Here is a 14,355-nt window from a genome sequence, read left to right on the forward strand (position 1 = left end):
ATTATACATGGTGATCAAATCCCCCCTTATGTATTATACATGGAGATCATATCCCCCCTTATGTATTATACATGGAGATCATATCCCCCCTTATGTATTATACATGGAGATCATATCCCCCCTTATGTATTATACATGGAGATCATATCCCCCCTTATGTATTATACATGGAGATCATATCCCCCCTTATGTATTATACATGGTGATCATATCCCCCCTTATGTATTATACATGGAGATCATATCCCCCTTATGTATTATACATGGGGATCATATCCCCCCCTTATGTATTATACATGGAGATCATATCCCCCTTATGTATTATACATGGGGATCATATCCCCCTTATGTATTATACATGGAGATCATATCCCCCCTTATGTATTATACATGGAGATCATATCCCCCCTTATGTATTATACATGGTGATCATATCCCCCCTTATGTATTATACATGGTGATCATATCCCCCCTTATGTATTATACATGGAGATCATATCCCCCTTATGTATTATACATGGTGATCATATCCCCCCTTATGTATTATACATGGTGATCATATCCCCCTTATGTATTATACATGGAGATCATATCCCCCTTATGTATTATACATGGGGATCATATCCCCCCTTATGTATTATACATGGTGATCATATCCCCCCTTATGTATTATACATGGGGATCATATCCCACTCATGTATTATACATGGAGATCATATCCCCCCTTATGTATTATACATGGTGATCATATCCCCCTTATGTATTATACATGGTGATCATATCCCCCCTTATGTATTATACATGGTGATCATATCCCCCTTATGTATTATACATGGAGATCATATCCCCCCCTTATGTATTATACATGGAGATCATATCCCCCTTATGTATTATACATGGAGATCATATCCCCCTTATGTATTATACATGGAGATCATATCTCCCCCCTTATGTATTATACATGGAGATCATATCCCCCTTATGTATTATACATGGAGATCATATCCCCCCTTATGTATTATACATGGAGATCATATCCCCCCTTATGTATTATACATGGAGATCATATCCCCCCTTATGTATTATACATGGAGATCATATCCCCCCTTATGTATTATACATGGAGATCATATCCCCCCCTTATGTATTATACATGGAGATCATATCCCCCCTTATGTATTCTACATGGAGATCATATCCCCCCTTATGTATTATACATGGAGATCATATCCCCCCTTATGTATTATACATGGAGATCATATCCCCCCTTATGTATTATACATGGAGATCATATCCCCCCTTATGTATTATACATGGTGATCATATCCCCCCTTATGTATTATACATGGAGATCATATCCCCCCTTATGTATTATACATGGAGATCATATCCCCCCTTATGTATTATACATGGAGATCATATCCCCCCTTATGTATTATACATGGAGATCATATCCCCCCTTAATCTCCTCTTCTCAGTAGAGAATACATTCAGTTCCTCTAATCTTTCCTCATAGCTGATCTCCTCCATGCCTCCTATCAGTTTGGTTGCCCTTCTCTGTACTTCCTCCAGTTCCCCAATGTTCTTTTTGTGAATTGGAGCCCAAAACTGAACTGCATATTCTTGATGAGGTATTACTAATGATTTTTACGGGGGGGGGAGGGGGGGTGATATCTCTCTCTGGAGTCTATACCTCTCCTAATACAAGAAAGGATTTTGCTCGCCTTTGAACCTGCAGCTTTGCATTGCTGCCATTTTAAGCTTGTGAACTACTAGAACCTTCTCCACCATTGACCCCCCCAGATCCTTCTCCGCCATTGATCCCCCCAGATCCTTCTCCGCCACTGACCCCTACCCCTCCAGACCCTTCTCCACCATTGACCCCCCCCCCAGATCCTTCTCCACCACTGACTCCTACCCTTCCAGATCCTTCTCCACAATTGTCCCCCAGATTCTTCTCCACCACTTACTCCCCCAGATCCTTCTCCACCATTGACTTCCCCATATCCTTCTCCACCATTGACCCCCCCAGATCCTTCTCCACCATTGACTTCTCCAGATCCGTCTCCACCACTGACCCTTATTGGCCCCATAGTCCCCCAATTACACAGAGCATTGAGGTCGGCTTGTAAGTTGGAGACATCCTGTAAGGACGTTATTCCCCGGCACAGCTTGGTGTCATCTGCAAAGACTGGAATGGGATTTATAATCTCACACCCCATATTGTTTATATATATATTAATAAGTAAGGGGCCCAACACTGATCCCTGGGGTACCCCACTAATAACACTGACCCTGGGGTACCCCACTAATAACACTGAACCTTGGGGTACCCCACTAATAACACTGAACCTTGGGGTACCCCACTAATAACACTGAACCCTGGGGTACCCCACTGACACCCCTAGACCATTCAGAGTATGAACTATTAACCATTACTCTCTGAATACAATCTTTTATCCAGTTTTCTATCCTTTTATATTCAGACTTTTCCAGCCTGTAGACTTTACCTTACACATTACCCGTGTGTGGGGAACTGTGTCCAAGTATACCACGTCCACCGCCACCCCTCTGTCCAAGTATACCACGTCCACCGCCACCCCTCTGTCCAAGTATACCACGTCCACAGCCACCCCTCTGTCCAAGTATACCACGTCCACCGCCACCCCTCTGTCCAAGTATACCACGTCCACAGCCACCGCTCTGTCCAAGTATACCACGTCCACCGCCACCCCTCTGTCCAAGTATACCACGTCCACAGCCACCGCTCTGTCCAAGTATACCACGTCCACCGCCACCCCTCTGTCCAAGTATACCACGTCCACAGCCACCGCTCTGTCCAAGTATACCACGTCCACCGCCACCCCTCTGTCCAAGTATACCACGTCCACCGCCACCCCTCTGTCCAAGTATACCACGTCCACCGCCACCCCTCTGTATAAGTATACCACGTCCACCGCCACCCCTCTGTCCAAGTATACCACGTCCACCGCCACCCCTCTGTCCAAGTATACCACGTACACCGCCATCCCTCTGTCCAAGTATACCACGTACACCGCCACTCCTCTGTCCAAGTATACCACGTCCACCGCCACCCCTCTGTCCAAGTATAGCACGTCCACCGCCACCCCTCTGTCCAAGTATAGCACATCCACCGCCACCCCTCTGTCCAAGTATATGACGTCCACCGCCACCCCTCTGTCCAAGTATACCACGTCCACCGCCACCCCTCTGTCCAAGTATACCACGTCCACCGCCACCCCTCTGTCCAAGTATACCACTACCACCCCTCTATCCAAGTATACCATGTTCAATGTCACCCCTCTGTCCAAGTATACCACGTCCACCACCACCCCTCTGTCCAAGTATACCACGTCCACCGCCACCCCTCTGTCCAAGTATACCACGTCCACCGCCACCCCTCTGTCCAAGTATACCACGTCCACCGCCACCCCTCTGTCCAAGTATACCACGTCCACCGCCACCCCTCTGTCCAAGTATACCACGTCCACCGCCACCCCTCTGTCCAAGTATACCACGTCCCCCGCCACCCCTCTGTCCAAGTATACCACGTCCACCGCCACCCCTCTGTCCAAGTATACCACGTCCACCGCCACCCCTCTGTCCAAGTATACCACGTCCACCGCCACCCTTCTGTCCAAGTATACCACGTCCACCGCCACCCCTCTGTCCAAGTATACCACGTCCACCGCCACCCCTCTGTCCAAGTATAGCACGTCCACCGCCACCCCTCTGTCCAAGTATAGCACGTCCACCGCCACCCCTCTGTCCAAGTATATGACGTCCACCGCCACCCCTCTGTCCAAGTATACCACGTCCACCGCCACCCCTCTGTCCAAGTATACCACGTCCACCGCCACCCCTCTGTCCAAGTATACCACTACCACCCCTCTATCCAAATATACCATGTTCAATGTCACCCCTCTGTCCAAGTATACCACGTCCACCGCCACCCCTCTGTCCAAGTATACCACGTCCACCGCCACCCCTCTGTCCAAGTATACCACGTCCACCACCACCCCTCTGTCCAAGTATACCACGTCCACCGCCACCCCTCTGTCCAAGTATACCACGTCCACCGCCACCCCTCTGTCCAAGTATACCACGTCCACCGCCACCCCTCTGTATAAGTATACCACGTCCACCGCCACCCCTCTGTCCAAGTATACCACGTCCACCGCCACCCCTCTGTCCAAGTATACCACGTACACCGCCATCCCTCTGTCCAAGTATACCACGTACACCGCCACTCCTCTGTCCAAGTATACCACGTCCACCGCCACCCCTCTGTCCAAGTATAGCACGTCCACCGCCACCCCTCTGTCCAAGTATAGCACGTCCACCGCCACCCCTCTGTCCAAGTATAGCACGTCCACCGCCACCCCTCTGTCCAAGTATATGACGTCCACCGCCACCCCTCTGTCCAAGTATACCACGTCCACCGCCACCCCTCTGTCCAAGTATACCACGTCCACCGCCACCCCTCTGTCCAAGTATACCACTACCACCCCTCTATCCAAGTATACCATGTTCAATGTCACCCCTCTGTCCAAGTATACCACGTCCACCACCACCCCTCTGTCCAAGTATACCACGTCCACCGCCACCCCTCTGTCCAAGTATACCACGTCCACCGCCACCCCTCTGTCCAAGTATACCACGTCCACCGCCACCCCTCTGTCCAAGTATACCACGTCCACCGCCACCCCTCTGTCCAAGTATACCACGTCCACCGCCACCCCTCTGTCCAAGTATACCACGTCCCCCGCCACCCCTCTGTCCAAGTATACCACGTCCACCGCCACCTTTCTGTCCAAGTATACCACGTCCACCGCCACCCCTCTGTCCAAGTATACCACGTCCACCGCCACCCCTCTGTCCAAGTATACCACGTCCACCGCCACCCTTCTGTCCAAGTATACCACGTCCACCGCCACCCCTCTGTCCAAGTATACCACGTCCACCGCCACCCCTCTGTCCAAGTATAGCACGTCCACCGCCACCCCTCTGTCCAAGTATAGCACGTCCACCGCCACCCCTCTGTCCAAGTATAGCACGTCCACCGCCACCCCTCTGTCCAAGTATATGACGTCCACCGCCACCCCTCTGTCCAAGTATACGACGTCCACCGCCACCCCTCTGTCCAAGTATACCACGTCCACCGCCACCCCTCTGTCCAAGTATACCACTACCACCCCTCTATCCAAATATACCATGTTCAATGTCACCCCTCTGTCCAAGTATACCACGTCCACCGCCACCCCTCTGTCCAAATATACCACGTCCACCGCCACCCCTCTGTCCAAGTATACCACGTCCACCGCCACCCCTCTGTCCAAGTATACCACGTCCACCGCCACCCCTCTGTCCAAGTATACCACGTCCACCGCCACCCCTCTGTCCAAGTATACCACGTCCACCGCCACCCCTCTGTATAAGTATACCACGTCCACCGCCACCCCTCTGTCCAAGTATACCACGTCCACCGCCACCCCTCTGTCCAAGTATACCACGTACACCGCCATCCCTCTGTCCAAGTATACCACGTACACCGCCACTCCTCTGTCCAAGTATACCACGTCCACCGCCACCCCTCTGTCCAAGTATAGCACGTCCACCGCCACCCCTCTGTCCAAGTATAGCACGTCCACCGCCACCCCTCTGTCCAAGTATAGCACGTCCACCGCCACCCCTCTGTCCAAGTATATGACGTCCACCGCCACCCCTCTGTCCAAGTATACCACGTCCACCGCCACCCCTCTGTCCAAGTATACCACGTCCACCGCCACCCCTCTGTCCAAGTATACCACTACCACCCCTCTATCCAAGTATACCATGTTCAATGTCACCCCTCTGTCCAAGTATACCACGTCCACCACCACCCCTCTGTCCAAGTATACCACGTCCACCGCCACCCCTCTGTCCAAGTATACCACGTCCACCGCCACCCCTCTGTCCAAGTATACCACGTCCACCGCCACCCCTCTGTCCAAGTATACCACGTCCACCGCCACCCCTCTGTCCAAGTATACCACGTCCACCGCCACCCCTCTGTCCAAGTATACCACGTCCCCCGCCACCCCTCTGTCCAAGTATACCACGTCCACCGCCACCCCTCTGTCCAAGTATACCACGTCCACCGCCACCCCTCTGTCCAAGTATACCACGTCCACCGCCACCCCTCTGTCCAAGTATACCACGTCCACCGCCACCCTTCTGTCCAAGTATACCACGTCCACCGCCACCCCTCTGTCCAAGTATACCACGTCCACCGCCACCCCTCTGTCCAAGTATAGCACGTCCACCGCCACCCCTCTGTCCAAGTATAGCACGTCCACCGCCACCCCTCTGTCCAAGTATATGACGTCCACCGCCACCCCTCTGTCCAAGTATACGACGTCCACCGCCACCCCTCTGTCCAAGTATACCACGTCCACCGCCACCCCTCTGTCCAAGTATACCACTACCACCCCTCTATCCAAATATACCATGTTCAATGTCACCCCTCTGTCCAAGTATACCACGTCCACCGCCACCCCTCTGTCCAAGTATACCACGTCCACCGCCACCCCTCTGTCCAAGTATACCACGTTCAATGTCACCCCTCTATCCAAGGATTTGCTCACCTCCAATCTAACCTGTTTCATGATGGTTTAATCCCAGCTCACCTCTACATGTTGTCTACAGTAAACATTTTAGCTTCCACTGATTACAGAATACTAATACTGTGAGTCCTGACCCTTATACTATATAACTTGTACATTACATACTCCTGACCCCTGCACTATATACTCTATGTTGTACATTACATACTCCTGACCCCTGCACTATATACTCTATGTTGTACATTACATACTCCTGACCTCTGCACTATATACTCTATGTTGTACATTACATACTCCTGACCCCTGCATTATATACTCTATGTTGTACATTACATACTCCTGACCCCTGCATTATATACTCTATGTTGTACATTACATACTCCTGACCCCTACACTATATACTCTATGTTGTACATTACATACTCCTGACCCCTGCACTATATACTCTATGGTGTACATTACATACTCCTGACCCCCTGCACTATATACTCTGTTGTACATTAGATACTCTTCACCCCTGCACTATATACTGTATGTTGTAAATTACATCCTCCTGACTCCTGCACTATGTACTCTATGTTGTACATTACATACTCCTGACCCCTGCACTATATACTCTATATTGTACATTACATACTCCTGACCCCTGCACTATATACTCTATATTGTACATTACATACTCCTGACCCCTGCACTATATACTCTATGTTGTACATTACATACTCCTGACCCCTGCACTATATACTCCATGTTGTACATTACATACTCCTGACCCCTGCACTATATACTCTATGTTGTACATTACATCCTCCTGACCCCTTTGCTATATACTCTGTTGTACATTACATCCTCCTGACCCCTTTGCTATATACTCTGTTGTACTTTACATACTCCTGACCCCTGCACAATATACGCTGTTGTACATTACATCCTCCTGACCCCTGCACTATATACTCCATGTTGTACATTACATACTCCTGACCCCTGCACTATATACTCTGTTGTACATCACATCCTCCTGACCCCTGCAATATAAACTCTATTTTGTACATTACATCCTCCTGACCCCTCCACTATATACTCTATGTTGTACATTACATACTCCTGACCCCTGCACTATATACTCTATGTTGTACATTACATACTCCTGACCCCCTGCACTATATACTCTGTTGTACATTAGATACTCTTGACCCCTGCACTATATACTGTATGTTGTAAATTACATCCTCCTGACTCCTGCACTATGTACTCTATGTTGTACATTACATACTCCTGACCCCTGCACTATATACTCTATATTGTACATTACATACTCCTGACCCCTGCACTATATACTCTATGTTGTACTTTACATACTCCTGACCCCTGCACTATATACGCTGTTGTACATTACATCCTCCTGACCCCTGCACTATATACTCCATGTTGTACATTACATACTCCTGACCCCTTTGCTATATACTCTATTGTACATTACATCCTCCTGACCCCTTTGCTATATACTCTGTTGTACATTACATCCTCCTGACACCTGCACAATATACTCTGTTGTACTTTACATACTCCTGACCCCTGCACTATATACGCTGTTGTACATTACATCCTCCTGACCCCTGCACTATATACGCTGTTGTACATTACATCCTCCTGACCCCTGCACTATATACTCCATGTTGTACATTACATACTCCTGACCCCGGCACTATATACTCTGTTGTACATCACATCCTCCTGATCCCTGCAATATAAACTCTATTTTGTACATTACATCCTCCTGACCCCTCCACTATATACTCTATGTTGTACATTACATACTCCTGACCCCTGCACTATATACTCTATGTTGTACATTACATACTCCTGACCCCTCCACTATATACTCTATGTTGTACATTACATACTCCTGACCCCTGCACTATATACTCTATGTTGTACATTACATACTCCTGACCCCTGCACTATATACTCTATGTTGTACATTACATACTCCTGACCCCTGCACTATATACTCTATGTTGTACATTCCATAGTCCTGACTTCTGCTCTCCCCCTCCCCCCACTGCTATATATACACATAATATGGATTCTCTTTTGTTACACCCATTTCCTCCCAGCTGGACATTTTATATCGGATGATGTGATTGGAGCACAGACTTTTACATGGTGATAATAATGTGATAACATCCTCCAACTTTGGACCCTTAAACAGAAAGTGATAATGAGGGAGGAGTCAATACCCCAATGATGGTGGTCTTCAGGATCAGTCCAGTCTTCATCTTGGTTGTTCTCCCCCCATCCTCACTCTCTGACCTCTGGTGGGGCTCAGCCCCGCTGTTCTTCATGACTAAATCATGGAGTAAATAAGGAAGTGCAGTACTTCTTGTGTTGGGAAGATGGCGATGAGTGATAGAGGGGGTGGGGACTCTCGTCCTATAATCCCCTCATCACTGTCCCTCCTATAAAAGACAGTTCTGGTTGTTTCCTCACTCTCTGACTAAGGTCCATGAATAAAGAAATGACCTGGTAGGAGATCAGAGGAGCCATTTCCTAGTTCCCTTGAGGGTGGAATTGTAAACTCCTCAGAGACCAAGCTGCCTGATGTGGGCGGAGTCCTGGTTTGGGGGAACCAATCAGCTCCTGTCTAGTAATCCTCTGTCTTTGTATTTTAGTCCAGGGCCGGGAGATGAGGAAAACCTCCGAGGATTGTCTCACTTTGTCTCCAGACTGGAAAGTAGAAGATGAGGACATCACACAGTATAGTCCAGGAGAAAACCCGGCTCCCTCCAATGTCCATCCGGCACCACCCAGTGTAGATGGACCATCGGATTCCTCGTATCCTGAAGAACCTCAGACTGTGCGGGACCGGGCCGGCCTTCCAACAGGGAAGAACTTCTCCTGCACTGAGTGCGGGAAGGGTTTCCATTCTAAATACAAACTTAATGTGCATAAAAGATCTCACACAGGGGAGAAGCCGTACTCTTGTACTGAGTGCGGGAAATGTTTTGTAGAAAAATCAAAACTTGTCAGACATCAAAGATCTCACACTGGAGAGAAGACATATTTTTGTCCGGAGTGCGGAAAAAGTTTTTCACAGACGTTCAGTCTGCAGAAACATCAGAGATCTCACACGGGTGAGAAGCCATATTCCTGTGCTGTGTGCGGGAAATGTTTTTCAGAGAAGTCCAGTCTGCACAAACATCAGAGATCTCACACAGGGGAAAAGCCATATTCCTGTCCTGAGTGCGGGAAATGCTTTTCAGAGAAATACCATCTTTCCAGTCATCAGAGATCTCACACAGGGGAGAAGCCGTATTCCTGTCCTGTGTGCCGAAAATGTTTTTCAGAAAAGTCTATCCTTCACACACATCAGAGATCTCACACAGGGGAGAAGCCTTTTGCCTGTCCTGAGTGCGGGAAATGTTTTTCAGATAAGTCCACTCTTTACACACATCGGAGATCTCACACAGGAGAAAAGCCGTATTCCTGTTCTTGGTGCGGGAAATGTTTTTTAGCGAAGTCCCATCTTTCCACACATCTGAGATCTCACACAGTAGAGAAGCCGTATTCCTGTCCTGAGTGCGGGAAATGTTTTTCAGACAAGTCTAGTCTTTCCAGACATCAGAGATCTCACATGAGGAATAAGACACTTTCCTGTCCTGAGTGAGGGAAATGTTCCTCACTGAAGTCCTGTCTTCCTATACATCAGGGGACTCTCACAACCCTGGAGGTGTATTAGTGCCTTGAGTGCGGGAAATGTCTTCTAGATGAATGTTGCTGGACATCCCAGCTCTCATGTGGGGAAGAAGCACACCGTGATATACACCTCAGATATACTCCATGGCTGATCTTCATCATGGAAGAAACAGTTCATAAGGAGATCAGAGGTCCCCAAAGACATGGATGAAGTGTGGGACCGGGTCCACCATTGATGGCAGGAGAAGAATAAAAATGGAGTCAATGTTCTAGCAGAAGCTCTCACAAACACTTGGAGGTCTGATGGAGGTGTGGAAGTGTGAGGTCCTGCCACTGTGACAATGACACCCGGTCCTCTTGGCTGCTGTTTGAGAAGCTCCAACATGTATTTTGTGAGCAGAGAAAACTGTGTTCTAGGTTGTCAATGGATTTGGTAGTTCTGGGTCCGGACCTGGAGCTTGAAGGTTCCAGAGATTCTTGGTGGGGACAAGACCTTCAGTCCCATGTCCAGGCTTTGCTAGATGCCTGCAGCCTGTGTGAGTACATAGGTGGGCAGGATCATTATAGGCCAGGTCTTCTGCCATTTGGAGACAGGACCCTGTCAGGAGAGCTGGGGGTTCCTGATGGAAACTGCATCCCTTGTGAGGTGGGATTCCTTGCCCAAGGACTGGGAAAGTCAGGACAGCTCCAAGACTCTGGGGGACCTGAAGTGGCTTGTGAGTCCAGGGGGCTGGAGGGAGTCCATGGGGGTGGAGGTAGTCCAGAACTCAATGGAGGAGAGATCAAGCTTGAGGGGGGCTGGAGAACCCTATGTAGAGGCCAGGAGTGGACCTGTGTAGTGAGGTGCTGTAACCAAGGCTGAGTAATCCTGAAGAAGTCCTAGTCTGGGGGACCAGTGTACAGATCAGTGGTGCTGCTGAAGTGTAGCCAGGTGAGCTAGCATTTTCAGTGATCTGATGTATTGACAAAGCTGGACAATCCCCTGCGTGGGAAACCTTATGGTGTAAAGACTTTCATTTTCCTTCTTAATAAAAGTGGGCTGCCGTGCCGATAAACCGCAAGTCTTGACTGACGTGGACTCACTTACAAACATCTACCACAGGAGCTAACAAACCCCCATATCACAGAGGGATTTCAGGAAAATACTGCATTGAGGCCACTAGATGGAGCTGACCATCATAGGAAATCATTGTGTAAAATAAATGATGGCCACAATGTATCTCGGCGGGGGAAATGCTCCTCACATTTGTCCAACTAACTTTCACTTGCAGTAAGTTTTTATTATTAACGTTTTGTAGGATACATTGTGCAACTCGTACAAATGTTCAGAAGTAACCAACCCATGAAAACAATTCCAGCGTGCATCCGTAAATCATACAAGAGAATACAAGTGATGGATATAAAGATCAATGAGCACGGCGTGTTACAAGATCGGGTTTACAGTAACCATACACATTGTAAGAATGGCAACAAGAGGATAATTAGGGAAGGAGAAGAGAATAAAATGAGGGGGAGGGGAATCTTGAGTTAGCCATAATTTGGGAGACACTCTTGGACTGGGTGTGAGAGTCGGGTCCTGTACAGAGGATAGGCAAGATACCCAGTAACCAAGGCCTCCCAGGTCAGGGGGCCGAGAGAAAAGGAAGAGGGAAGGAAATAGAACAAGATGGTAAGATGAAGAACAGATGGAGGACATCGGGGACCCCCTTACCAGAAACCTGGTGATATGAAGTTGCTGGAATATTTATCAGAGTTCCAGGTGCAGAGTGTGTGACCCATCAAGAGGCTGATAGATGTAGGTCTGGATTTAGGAGGACGCCATGGGAGTGAATGGTGAGAAGTTTGAGAACAGAGCAATGCTTCTAAGTCAGCCCATAAGGAGCCATGTATTGTGGTGTAAAGGGGGGTTAGTGGGGTAATCTGGGCACCAAGAAATATTTAGTAACATTTGGAACACCCAAACCTCCTTGTTCCTTATGTATATACATAGCATGTCTTGGGATTCGTGGCCCTTTGTCTGCTCAGTAGAATCACAAGACCTGATTTTAAAAAGATTTCAGAGTATAGGAGGAGATGGGGATCGGTGGGGGTGGGGATGGGGAAGAGTACGGAATAAGTAACAGAGTTTTGTTAAAATTGCCAATTTTCCATCACTGATCCTCCCTATCCAGGAGAGGTGAAGATGAGTCCAGGATAGAAGTAGGACTCTCAAGTATTTGAAAGTGGGGATGTAGTTGGCCTCATGGAGTGTGTTGTACGAGCGAGGGAGATGAATGCCCAAATAATCCAGGTAGGAGTTGGGCCAAGGAAACCATCATTCTGTTTTACAGAGGAAAGGGAAATGTATGGAGTACAGAGAATAGAGACTGGCAGGGAGGTGTTGGGTTGGACCAAAGTAAGCAAAAGATCATCAGCAAACAATCTGACTGTAACCAGTTCAGGACCGACCACCACACTTATTATTATTATTCGGTATTTATAAAGCACCAATAGTTCACTCAGCGCTGTACATTACAATGGGAGACAATACATGAGACAGTACAGTAACAATACAATGCGATACACGAGGGGTTCGAGGGCCCTGCCCCTTAGAGCTTACAATCTAGGAGGAGCTTATACTGCGGCAGGGCAGCCCCGCTGTTCCAGATCACATACAGTACATGTACACGTGTGAGCCCACCACCCTGACTGTGCTGTCATTCAGTACAGCACAAGCCGATTATCAGGTCCAGGTCAATGATTTGTGGCCTGCACCTGCTGATCACCTGCACCTGCTGATCACCTGCACATCACCTGTACTGAATCAGAGATCATTCTGTGTCCATATTTATAAACACAGGAACTGGAAAGGTACACTTGTGAAGAGGAGCACAAATATTACAAATTATTCCCACAAGCAGTTCAAAAAGGTGATCAACAATCAATAAACCAATTTAACAGTGAATTCAACTAAAACAACGCTGGCCACACCTAAACATACTCATATAAATGTGCAAAAATGTCAATAAATAGAAATACAGCGCCGAGCTTTCCTTAACTGCTTTAAGTCCGCCCTATAATAGAAATACTGCCACAGTGCGGACTCCCTGCACAAAATCATGTGTATATGTATATATATGTATGTGATTCGCGCTCCCGCAGTTGCCAGGGGAGCACATGTGCACACGCCAACCTGCCATTGCCGTGATTCAGTTCCTGACCGATCAATCATCGTGTTCAGGCCAGTGATGTTCGGATCTGATGATCGATCCCTGCCCTATCAGAGATCTTCCTGTAGATGTGTTTACATTACACAGGTACAGGAAATGATGACATCTTCTCTCTCTGAGCACATTCCATCCCAGAGAGAGAAGAAAGCAGATCCATGTGAGTAAAAGCACAACACACACAGTAAAATCACATTTAGGACACATTTAACCCCTTGATCACCCCCCAGTTAACCCCTTCGCTGCCCTGTCACCAGTGTCATTAGTACAGTGTACAGATTTTTTGCTGATTACTGTATTAGTGTCACCAGCGACTTCACATAGCGTTAGCATCAGCGTCCCTCCTAGATGGTGTCAGATTGCCCGTCACTACATCAGTCTTCACATTTAACCCCTTGATTGTCAGGAACACGCTCATACACAATAAACCTCCATTGCTAGTATAGTGTCTGAGCGGATCAATATCTTTGATCAGATCAGAAATATGCCAGCGTTCACATTAGTATAGTGTCCCCAAAAATGCAGCATTAGCAGGATCAGCCCCGGCACCTGCCAGCACCTGCGTTTAGCCCCTATGCTTACCCCCCCTCTCCCCCAGCAAGTGCAGTGTCAGTAGGTCACTGTCACAGGATACATTGCACACAAAATCGCAGTGTTCACAGAATCAGGCCTGATCTCTGCTAGCACTTGCAAGTAAATTTTTTTGAGCGGTTCAAGCAGTCCCTGACAGCCAGGTGCTCTTTTTCCTATGAATCACACTAGGTACCTATAAATATAGTGGCCAAAATATCCAACAAAAGGTACTCTAGTGAAGAGGCCTACAGGATT

At 48.1% G+C, this 14,355-nt stretch overlaps 1 pseudogene across 1 annotated transcript in view; it reads left to right on the forward strand.

Moving 5' to 3' along the window:
• LOC149440268 (uncharacterized) overlaps positions 1 to 14,355 on the forward strand; it is a 44,735-nt pseudogene that overhangs the window by 15,175 nt on the left and 15,205 nt on the right. The window contains exon 4 of the transcript XR_016307693.1: positions 9,567 to 10,288. The product of XR_016307693.1 is annotated as an uncharacterized LOC149440268 (transcript). The remainder of the gene's footprint in view (positions 1 to 9,566; positions 10,289 to 14,355) is intronic.

Source organism: Staurois parvus, unplaced genomic scaffold (assembly GCF_062004578.1).
Source record: "Staurois parvus isolate SC_StPar_1 unplaced genomic scaffold, SC_StPar_1.0 ptg001098l, whole genome shotgun sequence".
Taxonomy (NCBI): Eukaryota; Metazoa; Chordata; class Amphibia; order Anura; family Ranidae; genus Staurois; species Staurois parvus.